The sequence below is a fragment of the Schistocerca americana genome, chromosome 5 (genome assembly GCF_021461395.2).
Source record: "Schistocerca americana isolate TAMUIC-IGC-003095 chromosome 5, iqSchAmer2.1, whole genome shotgun sequence".
Taxonomy (NCBI): domain Eukaryota; kingdom Metazoa; phylum Arthropoda; class Insecta; order Orthoptera; family Acrididae; genus Schistocerca; species Schistocerca americana.
Window position 1 is genome coordinate 109,111,921 of NC_060123.1, and position 14,169 is coordinate 109,126,089.

Below are 14,169 nucleotides of genomic sequence, written 5' to 3' on the forward strand. Positions count from 1 at the left end.
TCGGATGGAGAAATGGAGGGTCGCCCTGAATAGGTCAGGCGTGCACTACACGCTGGAAGCGGCTACAGGGGTAGCGGAGTACGTGTGGAGGGCACATGGTTTTTTTTTTTTTTTAGGTTAGAGAATTCCCTCCCTAGGCCCGACAAGATGCCTCCTGAGATGCGGCAAGGTAGGAGTAGGCAAGATGCAACAGGGAATAACAAAATTAATGTGCTAATAGTAAACTGCAGGAGCGTCTATAGAAAGGTCCCATAACTGCTCTCATTAATAAACGGTCACAACGCCCATATAGTACTAGGGACAGAAAGTTGGCTGAAATCAGACGTAAACAGTAATGAAATCCTAAACTCAGTTTGGAATGTATACCGCAGAGACAGGCTGGACAGTGAAGGGGGTGGCGTGTTTATAGCGATAACAAGTGCAATAGTATCGAAGGAAATTGACGGAGATCCGAAGTGTGAAATAATTTGGGTGAAGGTCACGGTTAAAGCAGGCCAAGACATGGTAATTGGATGTCTCCATAGGTCCCCTGGCTCAGCAGCTGTTGTGGCTGAGCACCCGAAGGATAATTTGGAAAATATTTCGAGTAGATTTCCCCACCATGTAATAGTTCTGGGTGGAGATTTTAATTTGCCGGATATAGACTGGGAGACTCAAACGTTCATAACGGGTGGCAGGGACAAAGAATCCAGTGAAATTTTTTAAAGTGCTTTATCGGAAAACTACCTTGAGCAGTTAAACAGAGAACCGACTCGTGACGATAACATATTAGACCTTCTGTTGACAAACAGTCCCGAACTATTTCAAACAGTTAACGCAGAACAGGGAATCAGCGATCATAAAGCGGTTACGGCATCGATGATTTCAGCCGTAAATAGAAATATTAAAAAAGATAGGAAGATTTTTCTGTTTAGCAAAATTCACAAAAAGGAGATTATCAGAGTACCTGCGGCTCAACATAAAAGTTTTGTCTCAAGTACAGATAGTGTTGAGGATCAGTGGACAAAGTTCAAAACCATCGTACAACATGCGTTAGATGAGTATGTGCCAAGCAAGATCGTAAGAGATGGAAAAGAGCCACCGTGGTACAACAACCGAGTTAGAAAACTGCTGCGGAAGCAAAGGGAACTTCACAGCAAACATAAACATAGCCAAAGCCTTGCAGACAAACAAAAATTACGCGAAGCGAAATGTAGTGTCAGGAGGGCTATGCGAGAGGCGTTCAATGAATTCGAAAGCGAGGATTTGTTCTACCCACAACACTCAATTTAGGTTATTCGTAATTGCAATCCCTAAATATTTAGTTGAATTTACAGCCCTCATATTTGTGTTACTTATCGCGTATTCGAAATTTAGCGTATTTCTTTTAGTACTCATATGAATAACTTCACACTTATCTTTATTCATGGTCAATTGCCGCTTTTCTCACCATACAGATATAGTATTTAAATCAGTTTGCAATTCGTTTGGACTTTACAAGACGGTAAATGACAACATCATCTGCAAGCGATCTAAGAGGGCTACTCAGATTGTCTCCTACGTGGTTAATATAGATCAGGAACAATGGAGGGACTATAACAATTCCCATGGGAATGCCCGATATTACTTCTGTTTTACTCGATGACTTTCTATTTCTACGAACTATGACCTTACTGACAGGAAATCACAAATCCAGTCTTACAACTGAGGCGATATTCCATAGGCACGCAGTTTGTTTAGAATACGCTTGTGAGGAACGGAATCGTAAGTCTTCTGGAAATCTAAAAATATGGAATCAATTTGACATCCCTTGCCGACAGCATTCACTACTTCATGAGTATAAAGATCTAGTTGTGTTTCACAAGAACGATATTTTCTAAATCCGTGCTGAATATGTGTCAATGAATCGTTTTCTTCGAAGTAATTCAGAATGTTCGAACGCAGTATATGTTCCAAAACCATACCGCAAATGGACGTTAGTGATATGGGCCTGTAATTCAGCACATTACTCCTGTTTCTCTTTCTGGGTATGGTGTGACTCCAGCAATTTTTCAGTCTTTAGATGCGGATTTTTCTGTGAGAACTTGTTCTTGACTGGAATTCAGGAATATTTCCTTCGTCTTCTTAGGTGAAGGTGAATCGAAAACCCGTGTTTAATAACTCTGCTTTAGTGGCACCGTCATCAGTGCCTTCACAGTCGTAATCGCCCCATGAAGGTATTGATTGGGACCTGCCAATGGTGCGCTTAATGTATGACCTTAATCTCTACGGGTTTTCTGCCAGATTCTGAGATAGAGTTTCGTTGTATAAATTATTATAAGCATCTCGCATTGACGTACGCGCTATCTTTCGAACCTCTGAAAACTTTGCCAGTCTTGGGGATTTTGTATTCTTTTAAATTTGGCATAGTATTTTCGTTGTTCTGCAACAGCAACCTTACCCGTTTTGTGTACCATGGGGAGTCAGTACCATCAATCATTAATTTATGTGGTATATATGTCTCAATTTCCGTCGATTCTATATCCTTGAAATCATTCCACATCTTTTCTCCTCATACTTGATCAGAACGGAAGGAGTGGAGACTGTCTCTTAAAACGGCGCTAAGGGCATTTTTATCAGCTTTTTAAAATAAATGTACTTCATTTTTTATGGTTGTGGGTGTTACGGTAGCCAGCCTAGCAGAAACTGCCTTGAGATCGCTAATCCTCGTAACAGTAATGATACTCCCTATTTGTCCAGGATTATTTGTTCCTAAGAGGTCAGGTATGCTTTCGCAACCATTTACGCTTCGAGTGGGCTTATGTACTAATTGTTGAAAATGATTTTCTGAGAAAGCATTCATTACAGATTCGGATGACGTTTTATGCACATCAAGGGTTGACTGAAGTCACCGCCTACTATGATTGTATGATCTGGGTCCTATTTGAAATGAGACTCAAGTATTGTTTGAACTTTTCAACTACCTTACTGTGTTTTACCCGCCCCCCTTTAGACAGACGACCTTTCTGCGGTTTCCTGAGACCCTCTAACCTAAAAAACCGTCCAGACCCTTCCACACAGCCCCCGCTACCCATATAGCCGCTTCCTGTGTGTTTGTTGGTGACTGTACTTTGTATTTTCATAAATAAATTGATTTGTATTCAAACTGATCTGTAGCGTCAGCCATTAATCGGACACGGGTACATCACGAACCGGGGGACTCAAGGATGCAACAGCTTTGTTCTATTAATAGACTTATCGCTTGGCCTTGTTGACCTCCCGCAGCTGCGGCCGGCTGACACAATCGTTGCGGCGCGCTAGCGGACGCGCACACCCTAGAACAACTCGGTGTGCGCGTACGGGATAACGCTCCGCTGGCACTGTGAAAATATTCTAAGTCCAAGCTACTGCATATACTATATAAGCGAGCGAAAGCCGCGCAGAGGTTCATTCGCGCTGCTGCTGCTGCTGCACAGGCAGCTGCATTGAACGCCGCCACAATGTCTTACAGGAGAATTCGTCGCCGTTCTAAACAGACAGTGTATAAAACCATCGAGAACATCGAGTTCGCCACAACAGCTGGAGACAACGTGATTGGTACCCACATGTGCCACCAGCTGCAGTTTGCTGCATCCTGTACTCTTCATGGCATCTGGAAGCTGCCTTTCCACATCCGGAATGACTCCCCCCTCGCTATGCACATTGGCTTCCTTCCCCTCCTTGGCAGCCATTTTCCTAAGAGGCCCCATTATGCTCCTAACATTGGAGCTCCGAACTACCAGCAAACCCACCCTCTGAGAATGCCCAGATCTTGCGGGCCGAGAAGCCTCCTCTGGAACAGGGTGGACGACTGAATCCCGCTCAGAGACTTCGTCAGCCACAGATAACGCCCCAAACGTGATCGCCAAACAAACCGGGGGGCCCTACGATCGGCCATCGGAAAGTCTTTCGCTGCCTGCCAGACTTCGGAATGATCTCCCACTCGACCACTGCTGAGGGGTTAACCTCAGTGCAGGCAGTACCCGGAACAGCCACAGCAGCGGACCGATCGGCGGACACGTGACACCTGCTCGACGTCCCTTGCATCCCCGCTTCCAACCCCCAACAGTGATGTCCCTTGGCAGAAGGTTTAAGCTGTGTGACGGAAGCCAACACCGCTGGGAGTTGGTGATATTCCGTCAGAACAACTGATAGTCTTGGGAGAACCAGCCATGAGAGAACTCTTCTGTTTGGTATGCAAGATGTATGAGACACAAGAAATAACCTCTGACTTCAAGAACAATCTAGTAATTCCAATTTCAAAGAAATCAGTTGCTGACAGGTGTGAAAATGACTGAACCATCAGTTTACTAAGCCGTGACTGCAAAATACTAACACTAATTCATTACAGAAGAATGGAAAAACTGGTGGAAGCAGACCTTGGGGAAGATCTGTTTGGGTTCCGGTGGAATGGGGGAACACGCGAAGCAATACTGACGGTGCGACTAATCTTGGAAGAAAGATTAAGGAAACGAAAAACTACATTTGTAACATTCGTAGACTTGGAGAAAGCTTTTGACAATATTGACTGGAATACTCATTTGAGATTCTGAAGGTAGCAGGGGTAAAATTCAGGGAGCGAAATGTTATCTACAACTTGTACAGAAACCAGATGGCAGTTATAAGAGTCGAGTGACCTGAAAGGGAGTGAGATAGGTTTTTAGACTACCCCGATGCTATACAATATGAACATTAAACAAGCAGTAAAGGAAACCAAAGAAAATACTATGTTTAGGAATTAAAGTTCACGAAGAAAAATATTTGCAAAAAGTTTGAAGCTTGTCGACGACTCTGTAATTCTGTCAGTGTATTACTTGTAAGAGCAGTTGAATGGAAAGGACAGTGTCTATAGAAGTGTATATAAGATGAACATCAGCAAGAGCAAAACAACGATAACGGATTGTACCCGAATTAAATGAAGTATCCTAAGGAACTCAGATTAGGAAACGTTTGTAGTGGATGAAGTTTGCTTCTTGAGGCAGCAAAATAATAGACTACGGCCGAAGTAGAGATGATATACAATGTAGGATGGCAATGGCAAGGAAAGTTTTTCCAAAGAGGATAAATTTGTTAACACCGAATATAGATTTAAGTGTTAGGAAGTCTTTTCTGAAGATATTTGTGTGGAGTGAAGCCATGAAGAAAGTGCAACATGGACGGTAAACAGTTTAGACAAAAAGAGAGTAGAAGCTTTCGAAATGTGGTGCTACAGAAGAATGCTGAAGATTGCTCGAGTGTTAGTGGTCCGCACTAGGTCGGATTGAAGGAAGACATCGTATCAGTTCAGAGGAGGGCTGCTAGATTTGTTACCGGTAGCTTCTAACAACACGCAAGTGCTGCGGAGATGCTTCAGGAACTCAAATGGGAATCGCTGGAAGTTCTTTTTGAGAAATCCGTTTCGAAAATTTAGAGAACCAGCATTTGAAGCTGATTGTTGAAAGATTCTACTGCCGCCAACATACACTGCGTGTAAGGGCCACGAAAATAAGATACGAGAAATTAGGGCTCATACGGAAGGACACAAACAGTCGTTCTTCCGTCGCTCTATTTGCGAGTGGAACAGGAAAAGCCTTCCTAAGTGGCCGAGCGGTTCTAGGCGCAGCAGTCCGGAACCGCGTGACTGCTGTGGTCGCAGGTTCGAATCCTGCCTCGGGCATGGATGTGTGTGATGTCTTTAGGTTGGTTAGGTTTATGTAGTTCTAAGATCTAGGGGACTGATGACCTCAGAAGTTAAGTCCCATAATACTCAGAGCCATTTGAACCATTTTTTCAACAGGAAAGGAAATGACAAGTCGTGGTACAGGGTACCTTCCTCTAGGCACGGTACGGTGGCTTGCGGAGTGCATACGTAGATGTATATGTAGATGTAGATTAGATGGGCAGTGTAAGTAACTAATGAGGAACTACTAAATTCAATAGGGGAGAAGAGAAACCTGTTTCATAACATGGCCAAAAGAGGGGATCGGTTGATAGGACACATTCTGAGACGTCAAAGGATCACCAATTAATATTCGAGGGAAGTGTGTGTGTGTGGGGGGGGGGGGGGGGATAAATTTGTAGAGGGATACCAAGGGACGAATAGAGTAAGCTGATTCAGAGAGATGTAGGTTGCAGTAGTTACTCGAAGATTAAGAAGCTCGCACAGGCAGATTACCATGGAGAGGCGCATCAAACCAGTCTTCAGACTGAACATCACAACAAGTACTCCAGTCTTACGAAACACTGGGCAGTGCACACAACGTCACATGCAGATACTTGAGTCTGATGAATGGGAGATAGCCTATTCGTTTGTATGTTTTGTGGATACTGATTAGAGGAGTGCTAATGTTATCTGGAAGAAGTCTGTTATTGAAGCATTATATGTATTACTGCAAGGTGAGTACTGCCTGTGCCTGTAATGATTTGGTGAAGAGTTTTCTAATTTGAAAGTTGAGATAATGTGATGTCATGATAGAGTGTTTAATTGTGTTGTCAGCCATCTCTTATGCTTGTCAGCCTTACGAGTGTTCCGTAACAGAAAAAATATCAAATGTGTGTGAAATCTTATGGAACTGAACTGCTAAGGTCATCAGTCCCTAAGCTTACACACTACTTAACCTAAATTATCCTAAGGACAAACACACAAACCAATGCCCGAGGGAGGACTCGAACCTCCGCCGGGACCAGGCGCACAGTTCATGACTGCAGCGCCTAAGACCGCTCGGCTAATCCCTCGCGGCTCCGTAACAGACATGCGAGATGTAAACTTACCAATCGTTTGTAGGATTCAAGAACTTTAGAGATGAGGGAGTATATGTTAGGGAGAGGAAAACCCGTCATGATAATAATGGAATACATCCGTAAAAATGGTTCAAATGGCTCTTAGTACTATGGGACTTAACTTCTGAGGTCATCAGTCTCCTAGAACTTCGAACTACTTAAACCTAACTAACCTAAGGACATCACACGCATCCATGCCCGAGGCAGGATTCGAACCTGCGACCGCAGCGGTTGCGCGGTTCCGGATTGAAGGTCCTAGAACTGCTCAGTCTGAATACATCCGCACTTGCAGCCAGCGCAGTTGTTAGCAGTAGGGTGTGCCAATAATTAAAACATGCTGCGCTAAGTAGAGAGGATTGCAAGAAGCATCAGCGATTTCACCAGAAATTCATCAAAAATCCCACTTGATGTATATTAACTATATGTCCACGAAGGACTAACGATTTCTCCTTAACTACATTGTCGTTGTGTTCCAGTAACCGTCTGAAATAAGGGATCTCCAAAATATGTTTGAAATTCCACGAACCCTATTACGGTGAAGCTTACGCACTAATTACTTTATTTCAGACTGAAAGGCCTGGTACACGTAGGCTCCCATGACAAATGTAAAAGAAAAATTTAGAGTTATTTTTATTGTAATCAATGATTTGTTTGTTCATTTGTTAAAAGTCCTGGAGCGTGAGCTTGCAAAGAAACCATTGAGTGAGAGGTCATAAAAGCCACTGACATTTACGGTATTCGACGCCGTACGTATTGTCTACCGCGTAATCACAAAAAATGGTTCAAATGCCTCTGAGCACTATGGGACTCAACTGCTGTGGTCATTAGTCCCCTAGAACTTAGAACTAGTTAAACCTAACTAACCTAAGGACATCACACACATCGATGCCCGAGGCAGGATTCGAACCTGCGACCGTAGCGGTCTCGCGGTTCCAGACTGCAGCGCCAGAACCGCGCGGCCACTTCGGCCGGCCGTAATCACAATACTGTCTGCTAATGGCGAATGGAGGAGGACATGGAGGTATCAAATGTTGAGCACAGCATGAGGCTACGGAGCGTAGTTGAACTGCTTAGTCGAGCAGTAACACACAGCAGCGTTACTGTGCAGGTGGTGTTGGTACAAAGCAGAGCAATGGCAACGATAAACATAAGAAAGATTGCATTATATCTACGACAAGAGTTGCCGAAGTTGACATGTCATCAGAAAGGAACCCAAGGAATTTAGTAGAGTAACAAAGAATTGGCAGATGAAATATTAGCGTTTCTGCAAGATGAGTCAGCAAAATGTATGGTGTCATATCTCGATTACGCGGACAGTGTACATGAGGAGTACAATTATGAAAATACGTGCTTAACAAGTGAAAGTGATACTGAAACGTGTGTCGAGCAATGTAGTTAATTATTCTTGTCGGACAGGGAGCCATAAATAGCGTCTCCAGCGAAACGTAGCAAAGGACCATAATTGATATTGTTCGAGCGGATACCAAAGATAATTACATTCACGGAATATCATTAGCAGCACAGTAAAAGAAGCAGCAGTATAACCATATAGCGCATAAGGATAGCTACGAATATTCAAGGAGTACGAGGTGCACTGATTACAAAAATTGGTGTTGCGCGATTCAAGGACGCTCGGTACAATTTACAGGATGTGCTTGATAGTGACTTGCTAAGTTTCACACATCAAAATATGCATGACTTCGATTATAGTAGTTTCAAGGGAAGCAGTGAATGGTTGCATAATTTCAAACAGTGCTGCACAATTTGAAGACGAAAGATAATGAAATTTCAAACAAATTATCATCTTAACGATGCACAGCAAACTGCCAATTCGACGGACAACTTTTAGATCAGATAGACAACTTATCCCATCGCGCCTATCCCATCGTTCAGTAAGGAATTAGTTTTCAGCCCCGACCAATCAATATCTGAAGGAGAACCCTGGAAATTAGAGGTACCAAAAGATTTGTATGAAGATCAACTAATTTGAGCCTTAACGTATTTGTACACAAAAATTCCGATTCTTAATCTGGATGGAAAATTGACTGTAAAGTTATTTATCGTCCTGCGGGTAGTTGGAGGTGCTCTGCCCCCGACGATTCTTTCTCATGTGCGTTATCTAGCAAGGCAGTAAGGAGTATTTGCGACATAGTAAGAACGAGTGGGAAAATGGCAGTAGGAGAATTACAACAAGATATGAACATTGCCTTTTGCCAGCTCCTGCTCTAATTAACTGCTTTTGCTTGATTCATGGTGTGAGCATAAAAATCATACTACTTAAGAGCGAACTATCCCTCAAAAATGTGTGACGTTTCAGTTCATACAACATGGAACAAATGGACAAATTCAGTCTCTGGATGTTTGTTTTTTCCGTTCACATAGCACATATTATCACACTAACTGCAGCTACGCCTTTAAGTATAGCCAGTTTCACGATAAGCCCCACGACAGATTGTTTCACACCAGACTGCACGCCATCATATTCCATCAGTTCTCATCACTCCGTTATACCAACAGGCCTATGATTCTATGTGCATTCTTGAACAGTGGATACCTAACTGAACGTCTTGCGCGTGTAGTAACTCCCAACGAGCTCACCTTGAACCTTCATGGTGTGAACCTTTGTGATCACTGTGGCTCGCTGTTTTCCATTCGGTGTTCGTGATGCAAGTTAATGGTTTGTTTTGAACATTTCTCGAATGTTGACAGTGTCCATTGTGGGAAGTGTCACACTAACGTCCCATAGAAAGTTGATCTGTGCACGTCCCACACACTCATTTTCTGTCGCCCTCCTGATGCATATGGTGAGTCATTTGGCAAGTAATATTTTGTACTTCTATAATTGTTAACACAACATTGTCAAACGAGCCTTACTAAAGATTGAACTTGTGACCTCGCCTACATGGGATTCCGTATTAGATGTGTATCTTTTGGACTTCATGCAGCCCAGATATATTGGAAGTTACGTTAGCTTATGAATATTTTTAGCTTTTGAAGATCTAAGAGCCACCACACTCTATTACTTGTTCACTTTTTGAGGTCACAGAGCTGTAATTAGGGGCGATATTAAGCAAGGATATTGACTGTCATGGATACTATGTTAATTTGTTTCTGCATGTCTAATATTCCTATATAACATTGAGGGCAACGTGATCGACACTATGTGAAATGGCGAGGCGGACAGATGATCACAGGGGCAGCTCTCTGGAGAGAGCGATGCCAGCTTGACTCAGTGGTAAGACGACGAGCAACTTCCTTGAGCGATTGCTGTCGAAGGACCACCACCTTCACCACCCCTGCTGGGCCGGGTTCCGAAGACCTCCTGCCTGTTGATGCGTGCGTACTGCATCTCTATACCAGCACAGTACTCCCACTTGATTGTTTCCTAGTCCTGGGCATTCCTGCACCACTGACACAGGGAAGCCGCCACAAGAGTTAACGGCATGCCGGGGCTTAAGGTAACTGTAACGTCATCCGACAAGCTTCTCACAGAGCACGCTACATAGGACACCAAATCCACGTCCACAACATTGACAGAGAGGCTACAGGTCGACCTTATCCATAAGTGGACACGTGTAGGAGAACTGCACAGCTCATTGTTGTGTTTCCCAGCAATCTATGCTAAATGTACGAGTAGTATTCACCTGAATTTGCTGTCAGCTCTTACTTGGTTATTCAGCTAAATCTTGAAGCATGTAATTCAGTTGCATTCAGGTTGAAGTTTCGGATCAAGTCATACTCTTTGTTGTTACTGTGCGAGAGCATTATTAGATACTCTCCACGCATCAAACGATTTGTAATGGGACGTTAACTTTTAATATTCCCACCAACTGTTTGAAAACTGATCAGATATTAGAGTAGGATATTTATGAACTTTGTTGTGATAGACACTGTACGTAATTTCACAAAGAACGAGCAGGCTATACTCTCGAACTTTAGTGCTGTCCAGCACATTATTTAGGATTGGTTAATTGGGCGAGCTGCTATTTTGAACTTATGAGTCGCATCAGTCTTCCGCTAGAAGAATTGATAAATCTACGAACATTAACTCTTTCGTTTCCATGACGTCTCGTTTGACGAACGTTTTTAAGAACTGTGTGTGTGATGAATAGCGAAAGTGCCTCACAAAACTGAAATGTATTTAAACATCTGTGTTTGGTTTTTGCTTTTATCTTTGATCTCTGAAGGAAAACATCAAATACTGGCCTCTAGTCGCAACCAACTGTTATTTATTAACACAATAATTTTGATACACACTGTCAATGGTGTTGAAAATTATTTATTTTTTAGTGATGTGTTGTCGATCAAAGACGATACGTGAGCAGTAATCCTATCACACACCATCAACAGTGACACAATTTTATGTATTTGTAAGATTATGATCAATATTTTGAAGACATGCTGTCGTTGTGTTTGCTACTGTGAACAGTTGATGTCACAATCACGACATTTATTTTTCACTATGTGTCTCAATATGTTGAGACTGTAGGTCAACTATTTGTGTATGGGAGTTTCTCTATTCTTCGATATTCATGGTACTTTAATGGCATTTACACATTTTGTATGTAGTCTCGATTATTGATTGGTGAGGTTGAGAGAATACAAACTTGTACTTCCAAATAATCATATTCAACAGAAATGTTGTACAGTTTGCTTTTATTACTTTTGGGTTTTCATGGACATATGATTCCGTAAGTGTTAATGTATTATTATTAGTCTTGTTGTTTGATGTTATAAACCATGTGGAATGAATGATTTTCTATTGTGACACAGTAGGTGTGGATGTATTGCCTAACAGTAAGCTAATTTTGACGCTGTGAGGATTTTGAACACGAGCCATCCACGAGTGTGTGAGGTTATCAAGGAACTGCCTTCATCTATGAACATTGTAAAACTATTTAGTATATATGTGTAGTACTGTATTAGCTAGTGTTTCTTTTTTTTTTTCATTATAAACATTGCATAGATGGTACTCTTCATTGCCGTAGTATCCGGGGAATGTCAACAATGGCTTTTCTGTAATACTGAGACAACTTTATAATTGTCTCTTCTTTCAAACTTCCATGTGGTTTCTTTTCGAGAGTCGCGTTTAGTGGCCGACATTCCTTTACCACATTTCTCAGTCCTGTTCCAAGTTGTTTCGAAATGTAATTCACACACTCTTCCTTCTCTGATCCTTTAGTAATTAAGTTGAACTAATTATATCTTCTTCTACACTTCTTTTTCGAATTTTACAAAACACTTTCGTTGTATAGGATTGCATGTACGAATGAACATACTTAAGCAAAAACATTTTTCACCAGGATTCAGTATTTTCTTACCAGACTACACCTTAAAAGGGGTTTCCATTATGAGGCTTTAAGTCAGAACTCTCTTCTGTGTTGCCTTTCCCCTAGTCCAAGTGATCGTCATTTAATACAAAAATTGTAAGCGGGCTGTGTGATACTTCACTATGAGTGCACATAGAAGTCCATACATAAAAGTGCCCTGATTAAAATGCCCGTTTCTGTCTGTGAATATTAACCCATGAAAGTACTATTATAATGCGATCTGACTTCATTTCATGAACAATGTCAATACAGGAAACACGGACTTCACGCAAAGTGTACGTAGTGCATAAACAATGTTTAATTCGTAGTAAAAATTAAGTCTGCTTGCTAAAAAGTTATTATTTCATATTGGAAAAGTTTAATAAGTTCCTCCTTATATCCAAAACATGTGTAGTGATCGTACGTGGCTCTTAATTGTAACTTAAAGATTTTACAATAAAAAACGTAAAGATATTGGATGACGCTAGAACGCTGCAATAAATACGGTACAATATCATATTCTACTACAAAGATTTTGAAGAAAACTTTGCATCTGGGATCTGTAACAGTCTTACTAAAAATTCTGCCAGCGACCTTACTCTAAGTAAATGAATACTCCACATGAAAAAGAATTCTCACTGAATAAAAAATCCTGCTGAATGCACTGAATGATTTGTAAGACATAGCTTTTTGCAAAGAAACGTCTTATAAGTGGTCTCAGTCTAATGATGGGAAGATACGTAAATAAATATAGGAATATAACATATCAGTTGTTGATTATAGTAACCGAAAGATATAGTAATTTTAGACGAAAGGGCATAGTTAATATTACATGAACTACGCTGTATCTATGCCGCAGAAAAGCAATCACTTCATTCTCAGAGTACTCACATAACTAACTAAATGGAAAGAATTTTTAGGTGAATCAAAAACCGATCTACGGAGATCGATTACCAATCAAACGTGGCGCACAGAAAGTACGATTTGTGTCCCACACCAATCGATGCTTGTCACCCACTGCTACTCATAACGGGTCACTACAGGTGAGAGCGCCTTACATCAGTATGGCTCGTCAAGCAAAGCATTTTTGCAGCAAATATCACATCTCGTCAATACTGCACAGAAAAAAAAAATGGTTCAAATGGCTCTGAGCACTATGGGTCTTAACTTCTGAGGTCATCAGAACCCTAGAACTTAGAACTACTTAAACCTAACTAACCTAAGGACATCACAAACATCCATGCCCGAGGCAGGATTCGAACCTGCGAGGCACAGAAAAATGCAGGTCGCAATTCTTAATATCAGTTTTCACATACAAACCCTGATTGTAATCACCAACCAGTCTCTTTCACTCTCAGTACACCTTACGAGAGCCACGCTTTCCTCCGTACAAATCACGTCACGGATTAGGTGAGAACACACAGGCCATGCTGTCCGCATTGCCCATACTGAAACAACATCGTCAACAAAAACCAGCACACGTGAGCCAGACTGACTACTCCACAGATATCGTTCAGCGGTCATAGATCATCATAGCAAATATGCTTACAAGTAAACAGACGTGCAGAAAATAGGTATTTTGCAGTTGACATTTATAACAGGCGCTTTCATGTTTTACTCCCAATCTTCTGTGTGTTAACTGGCGTCAGCAATTTACACGCATGTACAGTTTGTGCAGGCACTCGACGTTTATCTACCACTGTAATTTTCACGATTGTGTGCACAAAGTTCTTCTAGAAGTCCGCTGGGATGTCTCCATCCTCATGGATTCTACACGGGTGATTGAAAGACAAGGTGATTATAATTAAAGTTAAACTTTGAAAACGCTGTAGAAATAACAACATTGCTCAGAATGACGTCAAATTGCACCGGAATATTATCGGAGAGGGGGGAAAACGTATAAAAAAAAAATTGTGTGAAAACTGATGAAGAGATTGCTCTGTATTTGTCAGAATACGTAAATGAAAAACCTGCGCACGGGTACACGGCTTTTCCTCCTTTCATGTCTGCGACGTTAACCATGACTGTCTCAATGCAGGATGGCGCTCTGTTTATAAAGCTGTATGACAATAATTATGACTGTGCGCACGTCGTTCTGCAGAAG